The sequence below is a fragment of the Tamandua tetradactyla genome, chromosome 10 (assembly GCF_023851605.1).
Source record: "Tamandua tetradactyla isolate mTamTet1 chromosome 10, mTamTet1.pri, whole genome shotgun sequence".
Taxonomy (NCBI): domain Eukaryota; kingdom Metazoa; phylum Chordata; class Mammalia; order Pilosa; family Myrmecophagidae; genus Tamandua; species Tamandua tetradactyla.
The window spans coordinates 34296619-34311081 of record NC_135336.1 but is presented as its reverse complement, the minus strand read 5'-3'; the positions used below and the strand labels follow the sequence as shown (position 1 = coordinate 34311081).

The following is a 14463-nucleotide window of genomic DNA, read 5'->3' as shown; positions in this document are numbered from 1 at the left end:
AATTCCACAACTTGAGAAAAATATAACTTTCCAAGACTTGACCAAAGTTAGACAGTTAGTGAGCGGCAGTTGGGACTCAAACCCATATCCTGCTGATAATGAATTCAAGTTCCGTTAGTGCAACACCCTTTCCTTGTCTCATAAGTCTTTTTGCCAGACGTACAGCTGGTTCTGATTACTATCGGTCATTGTTGCTGTGCATTAAGGCCCTGATTGTCTAGGTTGGTTGCGACTTATTGATAGGTCATGAAGACAATTTAGTAGGTCACAAGCAACCTTAAAAAAAAAAAAAAAAGAAAGAAACATAACAGAATAGAAAATAGAATGTGCCACACAAATACCAGAACAATGGTTCTCAGTCAAGGCAATTTTGCCCCCAGGGGCAACTTCACAATGTCTGGAGACATTTTTGATTGTCACAAAGTGGTGGGGGGGTGGAAGTCTGGCACCTTGTGAGCAGAGGCCAGGGATGCTGCTAAACATCCTACATTGTTCGGGACAGCCCCACCCCATCCCCATCCCCACAGGGAATCATCCAGCCTCCAAAGTCAAGAATGCTGAGATTGAGAAACCTTGGCTTGAAGTAAGTGTGGCTTTGTGAAACTTTTATTTGTTATGCCCAGAATGTATGAGTGTGTGTATCATGGGTTATGATGTAAGATGTGTATTTTTATGGGTTGGTGTTTTAAACAGGAATGAAAATAATGGACTGTTTTTAATATGATGTGTGATTAGCTCCACCAAAATCTTGCTTTAAGGTGAAAATGATCGAAGCAATTGAAGTTCCACATAAACTATTTGGTAAGTCAGAGAGATACAAAAGGCTAAACTGTTCTTGCTGCAGCTGCTGTTAGGGTTGGAAAGGCAGCCAAACACTTGGCAGACACAGCTGTTTGGGGGAGGGGTATGGGTTGTAACATGGACTAAGGTTTCCAAAGCAGGTAACTTAATAGAAAACAAATCCACTTGATTAAGATGTTCAAACTTTTATGGTGAGCTCTCCAACCACGAAACTATCTAGTTTCTTTAAATTTGTTTGGTAACTTTGACACTTATCAAAGATTATGTTCTGAATTACTTTGAATCCATTGTTAGATATGGAAACAAGATAGAAAACTGAAACTGATCATGAAAAAATGAAGGTGTACACGTTGGCATGTCCAAAATCAGAAACTTCAATAATTCAGCTCAAAGGCAGTTTGCATAATTCGTAGAATATCATTCTATGTGACATTCTATGCGATGTCCATTCATTGTGTCCCACAAGTCAGCCTGTATGGCACCTGACACCTGCACTAACACGACACACATTTAGCAGTGCTCTGAGTGAGTACAGAAGTCTGCAAGGAAAGTTTGCTTTTGGTGACATCCTGGATTCTCCTTCCTGAAACAAAGATTGTGCCTCTCAATTCCTGCCCACTCTCTCCATCCCCATTTTTCTACTCAGATGACAACCAACCCACCTTGTGAAGTTCCTAAGCAGGGAGTGGCCAAGAGCATATTGAGGAGGGCAGGGTTGAAGGCCAGTGACTGTATCCTTGCTCTCCCAGTCTCTCCCCCACCCCACCCCCGCATTTTTCATTGCCCGGGAAAGTAATTTTCTTCGTCTAGGAGAATATCGCTTTTCCAAGGGCATTCAAGCCCCTACTCTGTCACAGAACTATTCTTCGAAGAATTCAATCTTGGCCAAGAAAAGCCAAGGAAAGCTAGATACAAAAATAAGAAAGATATCTTAAGAAAGACATTTCAAGGGGAGAAGTTTGACCAGCCTAGATCTGGAGTCATAACCCAGCTCTATGTGCTCCTTTCCCAATATTCTGAGCTCAGATGACTTCAAAAGCCTCCCTTTATTTCCCCTTCATCAGCCCCGTCTCCTCTCTGCCAGGAGAGACCTCAGGGTTACTTTCTTTCTTTCTCTGGAATTATCTGTGCTTGGAGCTTGTATACAGCTGTCAAATTTATTTATTAAAACCACAATTCGAGCTTGGTTGAGTTACTTTCCCTTATGCCTAGTAGAAACTGCTTTTTTTTTCCTCCACGGAGAATTTTCTCCTACAGAGCCTACCATGCCAGTAGGGAAAGGGTGACAACCTCCACAGTTTGGGAACTTTACTTATGATTCTGGGCTGTGATCTCAGCAATTCCACCCAGTCCAGACTGGTATATTATGTGTGTTCAGTTGCATATGTTCCCCCAAACAGTTGTTCCAGATAGTTCCTGGGTATTTACTAGCTTCTTTAGAGGACTAAATAATTTCCACACCTTCCTACGCCACCATCTTGGCCTGCCTCCTCCTTCACAAATGCCTCTTTTATGTATGCATCCTTCTTTCATTCTCAAAACAGCTTTGTATTTAAAGGCTATTTTGTTCAATTTAGTATAGCTACTCCACTTTTTTTTGCTTACTGTTTTCATGGAATATACTTTTCCAACTTTCCATGTTCAACTTATTTGTGATTTTGAGTCACAGATCACACTTTTTCATCCATTCTTCCAAACTGTGTCTTTTGATTGGGGAGTATAATCCATTAACATTCAATGTTAGTATTGTAAAGGCAGTACTTTCTTCAACCATTTTATCCTGTAGTTTTTATATATCTAGTTTTTGTCTTTCTTTTTACCCTTGTAGTCACACTTACTGATAATGTTCATTGCAACACTGTCCTCCAAGTGGCTCTCCGCTGTCTTTTCCTTTCAGCCTGTAGAACTCCCTTTAGTACTTTTTGTAAGGTAGGTCTCTTGCTGCCAAATTCTCTCTGTTTCTGTTTATTTGTGAATATTTTCACACCTCTCTCATTTTTGAAGGACAGTATAAAGAATTCTTGGCTATAGTTTTCCTCTTTCACTATCTTAAATATATCTTACCACTGCTTTCTCACCTCCATGGTTTCTGATGAGAAATTGAACTTATTCTTATTGTGCTTTCCTGTATGTGATAAATTACATTTTTCATGCTGCTCCCAAGATCCTCTCTTTAGCTTTGGCCTTTGCCATTCTAATTAGTTTGTGTCTTTCAGTAGGCCGACTAGACTTTATTTTGTTTGGAGTATGTATGCTTATTGGGCATATATATTTATGTCATTCGTAAGAGCTGGGAAATTTTGAGCCATTGTCTCCTCAATTATTTTTTCTGACCCTTTTTCATTCTTTTCTCCTTCTGGGACACCTCTTATTCATATGTTTTTGTGTTCCATGCTTTCATTCAAATCCCTGATAGTCTTGTCAATTTTTTCCATTCTTTTCCTTATCTGTTCTACTGTTTGTAAGATTTTGTTTGTCCTGTCTTCAGATTCACTGATTCTTCCTTCTGCCTGTACAAATCTGCTGTTTTATGCCTCTGGTGTATTTTTGATCTCTTTATTTTTTATGCTTACCCAGTGCTTGCTTAATATTCTTTATATCTTTAGTCATTTTCCTTCATTCCTTTGAATTGATTAAGGAGATTTGTTTGGACATCTTTTATTGGTTGTTCCAAAACTTGTGTCTCCTCTAAAGTTTTAATTTGTTCCTTTGGACAGGCCATATCTTTCGGGGTTTTTTTAGTAAGACTTATAATTATTTGCTGCTTTTGGTCATCTGATTATCTTGATGAGTTTACTCTGAATGTGGGTTTCTGTCTCTTGCTAGGGTTTTATTGTTGATTGACTTTGTACTAAGGCTCTTCTTTGATACTTGGTTCAACTTATTCTAGAACATTAGAATTGCCCATCTTTAACTGATCAAATTATTTCCCCTCTTCTTCATCTGATTTGTGCACTGGTTATGTGGTACAATTTTTAAGATTGCACTATTTCTGCAATTGTTTCATCCTCAGAGACAGCTTCCTTTTTTCTTTTCCTTCTCCAGTAATCTTGATCTCTTAGTTTGTTTTTGTTTTGACATATAGATTCTTCATAACACTCCTTTCATTGCCTCTAGCTGCATATTCTGGGAGGAGGGTCACCCCAGAGAGGGCTTTCCCAAGTTAGTATTTCCCAGTCAAAATAGGGGCAGGGACCAACATAGGGGGTGCAGACCAGCTCCAAGAAACCCTGGGGAGAGGGTCAGGAAAAATGCCAACGATGACAACTTCCCAAAGCTGCATTTTCCTGGCCTTTGAAGCAGATGGCACCTTGCAGCAAATTGTTCCTCATAGCCCTAAAAAGGCACTGTGCTTTAAATCTCCACCACCTCAGCCTCTTCTTTCTGCTCTTCTCTGGGTACTGTACAGTGATCCTCTGGCTCCAGATCCCCAGAACTGTTGTTTCAGACAGTTCCTGCCTGTCTACTAGATGTTTGAAGGAGTGAGTCCTGAGTTTCCTACTCTGCCATATTCCCTGAAAGGTCTGCCTTTAAAATGATTAACACCATGTTTAAAGTGTACGATCCAGAGGTGTTTATGATACACAACAATCACCACTAACTAGTTCCAAAACTTCTTCATCACCCCAAAAAGAATCTCTATACCCATTAAATAGTCACTCCTCATTCCCTCTTTCCCAGTCTCTGACAACCACTAATCTGCTTTCTATCATTATAGCCATATATCTAGAAATTTCATATAAATGCAATCATACAATATAAGCCTTTTTGTGTCTGGTTTTTTCATTTAGCATAATAATGTTTTTGAGGTTCATTCATGTGTATATCAGAACTTCATTACTTTTCCTGACTGAATATTATTAAATATTATTTTATGGTTGAATATTCCATTATATGTGCATACCACAATTCATTTCTCCATTAATCAATTGGTGGACATTTGGATTGTTTCTAATTTGTTATTATGAAAATTGCTGCTTTGAACATTTATATACAAGTGTTTGTTTGAACACCTGTTTTCATTTTTCTTTGCAATATATAACTAGGAGTGGAATTGCTGTGTTATATGGCAATTCTAGGCTTAAGTTGTTGAGGAACACTAAAATGTGTTCCATAGCAACTGTGCCATCTTATGTTCCCACCAGCAATATATGAAGGTTTCAACTCTCCATCTCCTCTCCAACAATTGTTATTTTCTGTTTTTTTTTTTAAGTTATTATAGCCACCCTAGTGGGTGTGAAATATTTTTTCACGGTTTTGATTTGCATTTCTCTGATAATTAATGATGTGTCCTTTCATGTTCTTGCTGGCCATTTTATATCTTCTTTGAAGAAATGCCTATTCAAGTTGCTTGCTCATTCTTAACTGGGTTACTTGTCTTTTTATGTTGAATTGCTTTGTATATTTTGGATAATAGACCCTTATCAGATATATGGTTTCCAAATATTTCTTCCCCAACTGTGAGTTGTCATTTTACCCTTTTGATAATGTCTTTGATGCATGAAGTTTTTAGTTTTAATCAACTCCAATTCATCTTTTTTTTTCTTTGGTTGGTTTTACTTTTGGTGTTGTATCTACAAAGCTATTGCCAAATCCGAGACCATGCAGATTTATCCCTATGTTTTATTCTAAAAGCTTTATAGTTTTAGCACATGTATTTAGGCATTTGGTCCATTTGGAGTTGATTTTTGTAGATAATGTGAGATAATGATCCAATTTCAGTCTTTTGCATATGCATATCCAGCCTTACAAGTAACACTTGTTGGAGAATATTCTTTCTCCATTGAATGATGTTGGCAGTCTTGTCAAAATCAGTTGACAACAGATGTATAAATTTAATTCTGAAGTTTCAGTCATATATATTTGTGCATATATATGTATCCTTGTACAGTACAACACTGTTTTGATTATTGTAGCTTTGTAGAAAGTTTTTAAACTGGGAAATGTATCATCAAATTTTGTTTATTTTAAGATTAATTTGGCTCTCCTGGGTCCATTGCACTTGCACATGAAGTTTAGAATCAGCTATTCCATATCTGAAAAAGAGGCCATTGAGGTTTGATAGGGATTGCATTTAATCTCTCAGTTGCTTTGGAGAAAATTTCCATCTTAATATTAAATCTTTCCATCTATGAACATGGGTTGTGGTTCTATTATTTAGGTCTCTTTTAAATTTCTTTCAGAAATATTTTTTAGTTTTCAGTTTACAAGTCTTGTTCCTCTTTGGATATTCTTAACTATTTTATTATTTTTGATGTTGTAAATGAAATGGTTTTCTTAATTTCCTTTTAGGTTATCCATTGCTGGTATATACAAGTACAACTGATGTTTGTGTGTTAATCTCATATCTTGCAACTTTTCTCTATTTATTTATTAGCTCTATTAGTTGTTCTGTGGATTTTAGGAGTTTCTATATATAAGATCAAGTCATCTGTGCATAGTTCCTGTTTTACTTCTTCCTTTTAAATTTGCATGACTTTTATATCTTTCTCTTACCTAGTTCATCTAGCTTGCACTTCTAATAATATTGAATAAAAGTGGCAACAGAAGAAATTCTTGTCTTGTTTCTGATCTTAGAGGGAAAACTTCAGTCTTTCACCATTAAATAGGAAATTCTGTGGTATTTTCACTAACCAATTTTTTTACTCTCCCCTTTTCCTTTTCCTTTGTTTTTCCATGTTTTGTTCATTTTGGTCTTGCTCAGTTTAACCTCAGCCTGTCCTTCCTCTGTTTGAGCATATTGAATGTCTCTGGGAAAACAGATGTAGCTAGGAAAATACCCAACACTCATCAGGGAGCCAGGTTATTTGCTTGCTGCTTGCCTTCTATGGAAACTGGACTATTAACAAGTGCGTAAGCACCAGAGCACAACTTCAAATAATTCCAATCAACAAAAGTCAAGAACAATAAACTGTTGGTATTAATTTGTAACTAGTCCCACATTTCAGTGACTTACCATGTAGATTTTAATATCCCCCTAATACAAGTACAATAACCTTACATATGATTCATTATTTCATTGTATTTTTCTCTATTATTCTCCACTTACTCATCCCAAACATAGAAACGCACACACACACACACACACACACACACACACACACACACGCATGCATATCACAGTTTATGGGGCAGGGAAGCCTTCTGATAAGCCATGAGTTCAGTGTTCAACCTAATGAACAGAGAATCTGGGTCCCCCTTTTGCTTGAAACAGGGTGAGAAAAGCATTAAATGGACTCAGTGCCTAGAACTTACCTGTCATATAAATGGTTACTGAGTGACTTGCAATGTGTTAGATGGAAAATGCACAAAACAGCAGTATGATCCATTGTCATTAGCAAGCATTTGCTCAAAATGCAGAATAAAAGCTGAAATATTCTTCCTTTCCTGCCAACTCATTTGTATGAACTCCATTTGGAAGATATAAACAGAGTGTTCCACTGAGCTTGCACCAGGTCATATTAGGTTTGTTAGCACAGTATTTCAAAGGGCACTACAGTTTAATTGGTCCCCTACCGAAACAGTGAATAAGGAATCTCTCTTAATGTACAATTGTACAGCTCATGCTTTTTACCCTAAAAGATGAAAACAAAATTAAAATAAAATCTGTTCTTCTGGAAGGACCAGATATTTTCCATTTCAACAGCTTCTGCCAAAGATTTCTCAAGCATGAGTCCATAATTTTTCTAGATAACGTTTTCCAGTAATTAACCCTCACTAACAGTGTCTGGCACTTAGTAGATGCATAATAAATATTTATTGAAAAAATCAAATAAATCATTTCCCCCATACCCTTTGATATGTCTTTTGCAAATACTACAATAGGTAGCAACTAATAATAAATTCTTATCAATTGCTTATTACATTGCAATTACTATTCAAAATGCATTAAGCATTTTAACTCATTTAATCCTCATAACCAATCATATTACATGTTATTATGAACCCGGTTTTGCAAATAAGGAAATGGAAGTACTAAAGAACTTGCCTAAAGCTCTACACTGATAAATGAGAGAATGAAGAATTAAACTCACACTGGAGCCCATTGCTCTATAATTCATTAACCATTACTCTATGTTGCTTCTTGAGTAATAATCACATTTTCTATTACAAACTGTAGTATATTCCATTAAGTGAGACAGAACATGGAGTTTTAGTAAAACGTAATTTCCTTATTACCTTTGGCATTAGAAAGTTTTTTCACTTGTTTTTCAATGGCTTTAATTCTGTCTTGCAATCTTTTCCATGACTCTTTCTGTGTGGGAGACATGCCCCTTCACAATTACTTTCTGAAGGTAGGATGTTCTGAGATAACCTGAATTTTGCATTTTTCAAAGTAGGATAGGAAAAATGATCTGCCTCTTTTAGAAGTTCTTCCTACTGGTCTAACATACTGGAAATGCACCTCCCATTGCTTTGGAGGCAGAACTTTTATTGGAAATAGTTTCCCTTTTATCTTCTATGAGCCTCCAGTTAGTACTCGCTAAGTGTATATAATATCCTCAGCACAGAGAGAGACATTCTCAATGCCACTGAATAGGTTCTGTTAACCTCATCTTCCTGTGAAAGTATTTATTTTGTAACGTTAACATCTGGAATAAAACTAAGGACCCAAGAAACATGAAAAACAAATGCTTCTCAAAGAAGACAAAATAGATAATGCAATCCAAAATATATATAATTTAATGCATAATTCTGACAATTTCATTATCATTTCCTAATAAATCCAGAGGGCATAGTTGTTATATAGTATGAGTAATGGTTACCCTCATAAGAATAAGATTGAATCTACAATAACACTTTGAATTATGTTGGCTAGCATCCATTTTTGGAAACAAAGATGTGCACTTTGTTTTACAAAGAATTTCATGATTACTTTAAAAAAGGTTTTGGTCTTTAAAAGGGCAAACTTTAATAATGTAGAATGCTCATTTATGTAAAACCAGTCATTCTTTGATAAATACTGAACTGTACTATCTCTTTTGAGTTTTATGCATAAAAGGAGCATGAGAAATGGTGGTGTATTTACAATAACCGCTTAAAACCCCATTCGTTATAGATTTTGCATCGCTGCATCATACATGTCAATAAATCATGGACTATTCGACCATAGAACTGATTCTTCAGGCTGGTGAAAACAAAATGAAATAAGCAAAGATTCCTTTTACTGAAGCACTCTGTAGTGAGTTAGTTCTTTTTATTTTTCCAGTAAAATTAAGTAAAGCAATATTGAGAGAATTTCCTCCTTAACTTCCTTTCGCTGCATCCTTGTATTTCTTTCTTGGTCCTCTCTTTCATTCTTCTGGGCTACTCTTTCTCCCAAAAATATATCCAATCTATCTCCATTAATCTCTTCTACTTATTTTCAGGCGTTCTTTGGATTAGAGTCACAGGATCATAGATTATGTTGAGATAAACATAATCAAGATCGCCACCGACCCTGCTTCATTTTACAAAAGAAGAAACAGAGTGCAGAGGACTGAGAGAGCCTCAACTGGAATCACACAGCTAGGCCAAGATTGAACTGGGGGAGAGCTTTTGGCCCCACACTCTTTGTCCCTCTTTACCTGAAACAATGTTGCACTCTCTTTCTACACCAGAAACTGAACCCGCGTCTCTGGTGCAACAGGTGAGAATTCTGCTGCTGAGCCACCATGGCCCGCCCTCTTTCTACACTTGCCAGCATGAATATTCTCATTTTTAGCTATTCCCTAATACCAAAGAAACTGCTCCCTGAAATTCTCTCTCAAAACTCATCAATCCCTACTCAGGATCATTGAGACTTGGCTGCATTTCCAAAAATCAGATTGATACAGGGCCCTGCAGAAAACTTCAGTATCTCTGAATAATTACAACCACTTTGAAATCTTAAGCAAGTTCAGTTTAAGACTTACTCATTTGATTGCTTCCAAAATTTCAGAATAAAAATGAAAGCGGTTATAAGAGTGAGGTTTTTTTTAAAAAAAAAAGGAAGAAAAAAGATAAGATAATTAGGAAGGAAGTTCCTAACAACATAACATCTGGAAGTGATTATAATTATGTCAAAAAAGTAAGGAGACCAAGAGGCAGAAGGGCCAAGTGAAACCCCTGATTACAGAAGTCCATTCTTCTTTCTAAAGTTAATTGTCAATCTCAGGCTAATAACTTCCCTTTCCATTTACTTGAATAACTCAGTAAGAAGTTTGCACTGTGATAAAATACAAGAAGGTTGCAGTATAGACAAAGCCACTTGCATTAGTTAGAGTTCTCTAGAGAAACAGAATCAACAGGAAATATTTGTAAATATAAATTTATTTACAAAAGTGTCTCATGTAACTGTGGGAACGTAGAGGCCAAAATCTGTTGGGCAGGCTGTGAAGCTGATGATTCTGGAGGGTCTGGAGGAACTCCACAGGAGAGGCTTGCTGGCCAAAACGGAAAGAGAGCCTGTCTCTTCTGAATCCTCCTTAAAAGGCTTCCAGTTATTAGATTAAATGTCACTCATTAAAGAAGACACTCCCCTTGGTTGATTACAAATGGAATCAGCTGTGGATGTAGCCGACATGATCATGATTTAATTCTATGAAATGTCTTCATAGCAAAAGACAGGCCAGCATTTGCCCAACCAGACAAACAGGAACCAATTCCTGGCCAAGCTGACACATGAACTTGACCATGACACCACTCTTGCCCTCCAGGAGCTTACCATTTTATTAGTGAAACAAGATAAACAAACAACAAGGCCACTCTTCTCGAATAAAGTTACTATCTATCACTCTTTTTTTTCTCCAGGTTTACCTGAACTAAAAATGAGGTTCAAAGGCACCTTGTATGCTATTTTTCAAGGTATAGATGAATAAATAAAACATGATCCCTGCCTTCTTGCGGCTTGCCTTCTAATGAGAAACACAGATGCATGACAAATGGACGAATGAAATAACACTGGAAAGAGGGGTAAACCACTTTGCATGGCTGTGTAGAGGATTAATTCTGGTTAGGACTTGTGTCAAGGCTCCATAAAAAGGTTATCTTTGAACTTAACCTCAGTGAATGAGTAGCCATTTGACAATCAGGGCAGTGAAGACTGGGGTGGGGTATTTTAACACTGTGGAAATTGGAAGGGCAAAGACACAGAGGTCTGGAACCTCATGGCAGGTTCAGGGAATTGAAACACACCCAGATACTGGTTTTCTAAAACAGCAAAATGGAAATGATTGGTTGCCTTAACATAAATGGAATAAGTATTAGTTGGAAAAAGTTTCAATGTGATCTGTCATGAGAAAATTCAGTGTCTAATGTTTCTTTGGAATATTTACTTGATCAGTAATCTAAGAAAATATGCATAGTTGCTCTGTATTACACTGTGTGGTTGAGATGCAAAATATTTAAGTGTCTACACTAAAGGATGATGTGAGGAGATTGCAACATTGTTTGCCTGTGAGCTCCTTAAAATCAGGGACAGTAACTCATTCATTTCTGTATTTCCTGACCAAAGCACGTTGTCTATTTGAGTTAATGAATGCTGGAAAGATGTTTTTATATGCTTAAAACCATTGAATTCTGGCCTTGGAAGAAAATAACTAGCCTCTGAGGGAAAGACTTGCATGATCAACTTCAATCTATGACCATAAATGCCACCAATCTAGATCTTTCATTTGGATTATCGAGTGGTAGGCAAATTTGATTAGCTCTGGTAACTATAATTAAAACTAAATTTTACAAGTGGCCTTGGAGAAACGATTCCCATGATGACCCTAAGCTGTCTGATCTTGAAATTCTCCATTTCTTCCATTACTGTTTCTGTTCTACTTCATCCAGACAGCAACCAAGAGAATAATGTTAAATGGAAGTTTCCTTTAATTGATATTCAAAATGTTGGTTAGCTGGGAACTTTATTTTTAGAGAGAAAGTGTAGCCAATACCAACTATGATCTTGTTCCATTGATATTTATCTACAGAGTAAAGATGTTTGTCCTTCCTTCTTATGTTGATTAAGGGTTTCCTGTCACTGATTTTCTCCATAAGCTCAGATAAATCCCCGCTGGTTTATGAAAGTAAGCATTATCATCTTACAATGAGGTGATGTTTGAAGGGAAAAAATCTGAAGTCTTTTACCTAAAAGAAGTTTCATGATCACAGGCCATGGAAAGGGTGAGAGTACAGATTTATCATAGGTACTTTTACCATGAATTTCCTGGCTTTAGTTTGATGAAAATTTCAACCTAAAGATTGAAGAAATATAGATTTCTTTACATTTAATCATCCATTTCGCTGAACTTTCGATGAGAAAAACCTCAAAGTGGGGGAGAAAAGATGGAAGAGCGAAAGGAGAAGTTACAGATTGAATTGTTTTGCAGTTCAGAGCTTTTGAAAGTTAACAGCCCATTTGACAAGAAGCAAAAACCACAGAACAGAGTACAACATATTCTTTCTGTTCACTTTGTTTTATGAAATCATTCAGGGTCATCCTCCTGTCCTTTCTCACCTCTCTCTTCTCTCTTTATTTCATAGATGCTATTGGGATCGTAACCTGATCCAACCCTAATGAATTTTAGAACTTTTTCCATCCTGATATGCACAGCAATGAAGACGTCACAAGCCATGGTTGGAATTGGGAAATTGTTTTGGATCCTCTTTTTAATCCCATATCTGGGCATCTGGAGTATCCATGATAAGATAGTTTGATTATTTCTGGTTTTTTTCTCAGAGGGTGTTAAAAGGCAAGTTTTCCTTTGCTGAGTTCATTAAGACATGATGTTCATGTCAAGTGGATAATGGTAGATGAAAGCAAGAGTCAGATTTGCTCACTGAAGACAATATAGGATATGAATAAATTACAACATGGTGTTCACCTGCCTAAATGATAGGCCCTTCATCCATAACAACTGATTTTCTTAAAAACATGTGCTGATGATAAAAAAAAAGAACTGTACAAATGTTATAAATTTAGTACAAATATTATAAAGTTATTACAAACTTATCACTACTACTAACAAAACCTCTTTATCTACCATATTGATAAGCTGATAGTGAATAATAGCTTATTCTTTCCAAACCAAGTCAAGCTTAGTTGGGTAGAACAGATGTGAAATAACCAAGGCTATCCTTCTTTCCATAGTTACTCTCTACTAATGTTGCTGCTAAATAAAATCTTGCTACTTTCTTCAGTGGGGTGTGTGCCTTGCATGAAAAAATACCAGGAAATACAGGACCAAAATATTCCATCATTGTTTCCATTTTGGTGAAAGAGAATGGCTCCTAATTTGGTATCATTTGAACATTGAAAACAGATAGGATTCAGGCATAGATGGCATTTGCTGACTCCTTCAAAGACTTTATGTGTGAAAAAGATGATTCCTTCTTTATGGTGAAATCATCCTCTCCCTTTTATTGACATAGGGAATTATACAAGGGAAAGGTACTTGAATGGCTAGCAGAAATTTCTGATTTTCTCAGTTAGTTCTGGTTTCAAATCTCTCACTCTATTATTCCCATAAGCACACATACTTATCAGTTTATGTGGTCTGGTTTAAAATTGGAAAATATGGTTGCTGAAGTCCTATGGGATATCATCTTCAATTCTGGAACCACGGTATTGGAATTTGTCTCTCCTGACACCAGGATCCTACACAACCAAGCACAGAGCAAACATTCCCTTCAGTCATCTAAGCATTTTAACGTCTGTAAGTATTTGATATTAGAAAAACTAGGTGCTTAGATGGCTGACTGAAGTGTTCACTTTCCATCAGATGCCCAGAGTCACATAGATATATTTGGATTCAAATATTATTAAATAGAATCCTTCCCAATTTGGTGGATATATAAACTATTCTCTGTGAGAATACATGAGGCAAATGAATTTTCAGTATTATGACGTAGAGAAGATGGGTTACAATTTCCATCCCTCCTCCCCATATTATATAACATAGTGGTTACAAAAGCAGACATGGATGTTAGAATAGGATTCCCTTGGTGGTTCTACTTCATCTATAATCTTGGTTAAATTTCTTATTCTCTCTTATTGGTAGTTTCTTCATTTGTAAAATAGAGATTATAAATTGTACCTAAATTATGGGTCTACTGTGAAGATTATAAATGCAATAATAGAGGTTAACTTCTTAGTCTAGTGATTGCATGTAATAAATGATCAATAAATGTTAATGGTGTTTTTACTAATATTATTGTCATCAAACAACTCCCACAAAATGCAATTTAATAATAAATAAGTTCTAGCTATCATTTTAAATGGTTGGATTTTCAAAGCAAAAATTAAATGAATAGGGAAATATATTGTGCAATATATTTAGACCAAAATATAGTGAACCAAATTACTTGGAAAGTGAAATGGAAAGACATGGTCGAAGTACTGGCCAGGGATTTCATATAACAGCTTAAATAATGGATTGCAACATTCTTGCATTAAATTGCGGATACAGATATTGATAAGGGATGTTTGGTAGGATTTGTTCCTTAGACGTACATTAATTATAAACTTTATGTCTCTGGAATTTCTGATACTTTACTTATTTACGGCATTATGAACACTGACACAATTTCAAGGTGTTAAACATAATTTTTAAAGGAGCTTTTTATTTCCCATTTGAAAGCAATAGGAGACTGTGTGCCGCTTCCCGAGAGCGAGACTGCATCTGTAACAGGTTGGAAAAATATATAATGCTCTCT

The 14463-nt window shown here is 36.3% G+C and overlaps 1 long non-coding RNA gene across 2 annotated transcripts; it reads left to right on the top strand.

The window, feature by feature from the left end:
- Positions 1-238: 238 nt before the first annotated feature.
- LOC143647860 (uncharacterized) lies at positions 239-12706 on the top strand. 2 transcript variants are annotated; one of them, XR_013158214.1, is made up of 3 exons: positions 239-583; positions 9171-9430; positions 12292-12706. It is a non-coding gene; the product is annotated as an uncharacterized LOC143647860 (long non-coding RNA). The 2 variants fall into 2 exon arrangements; XR_013158215.1 differs by lacking the exon at positions 12292-12706 and adding an exon at positions 10573-10727.
- Positions 12707-14463: the final 1757 nt, after the last annotated feature.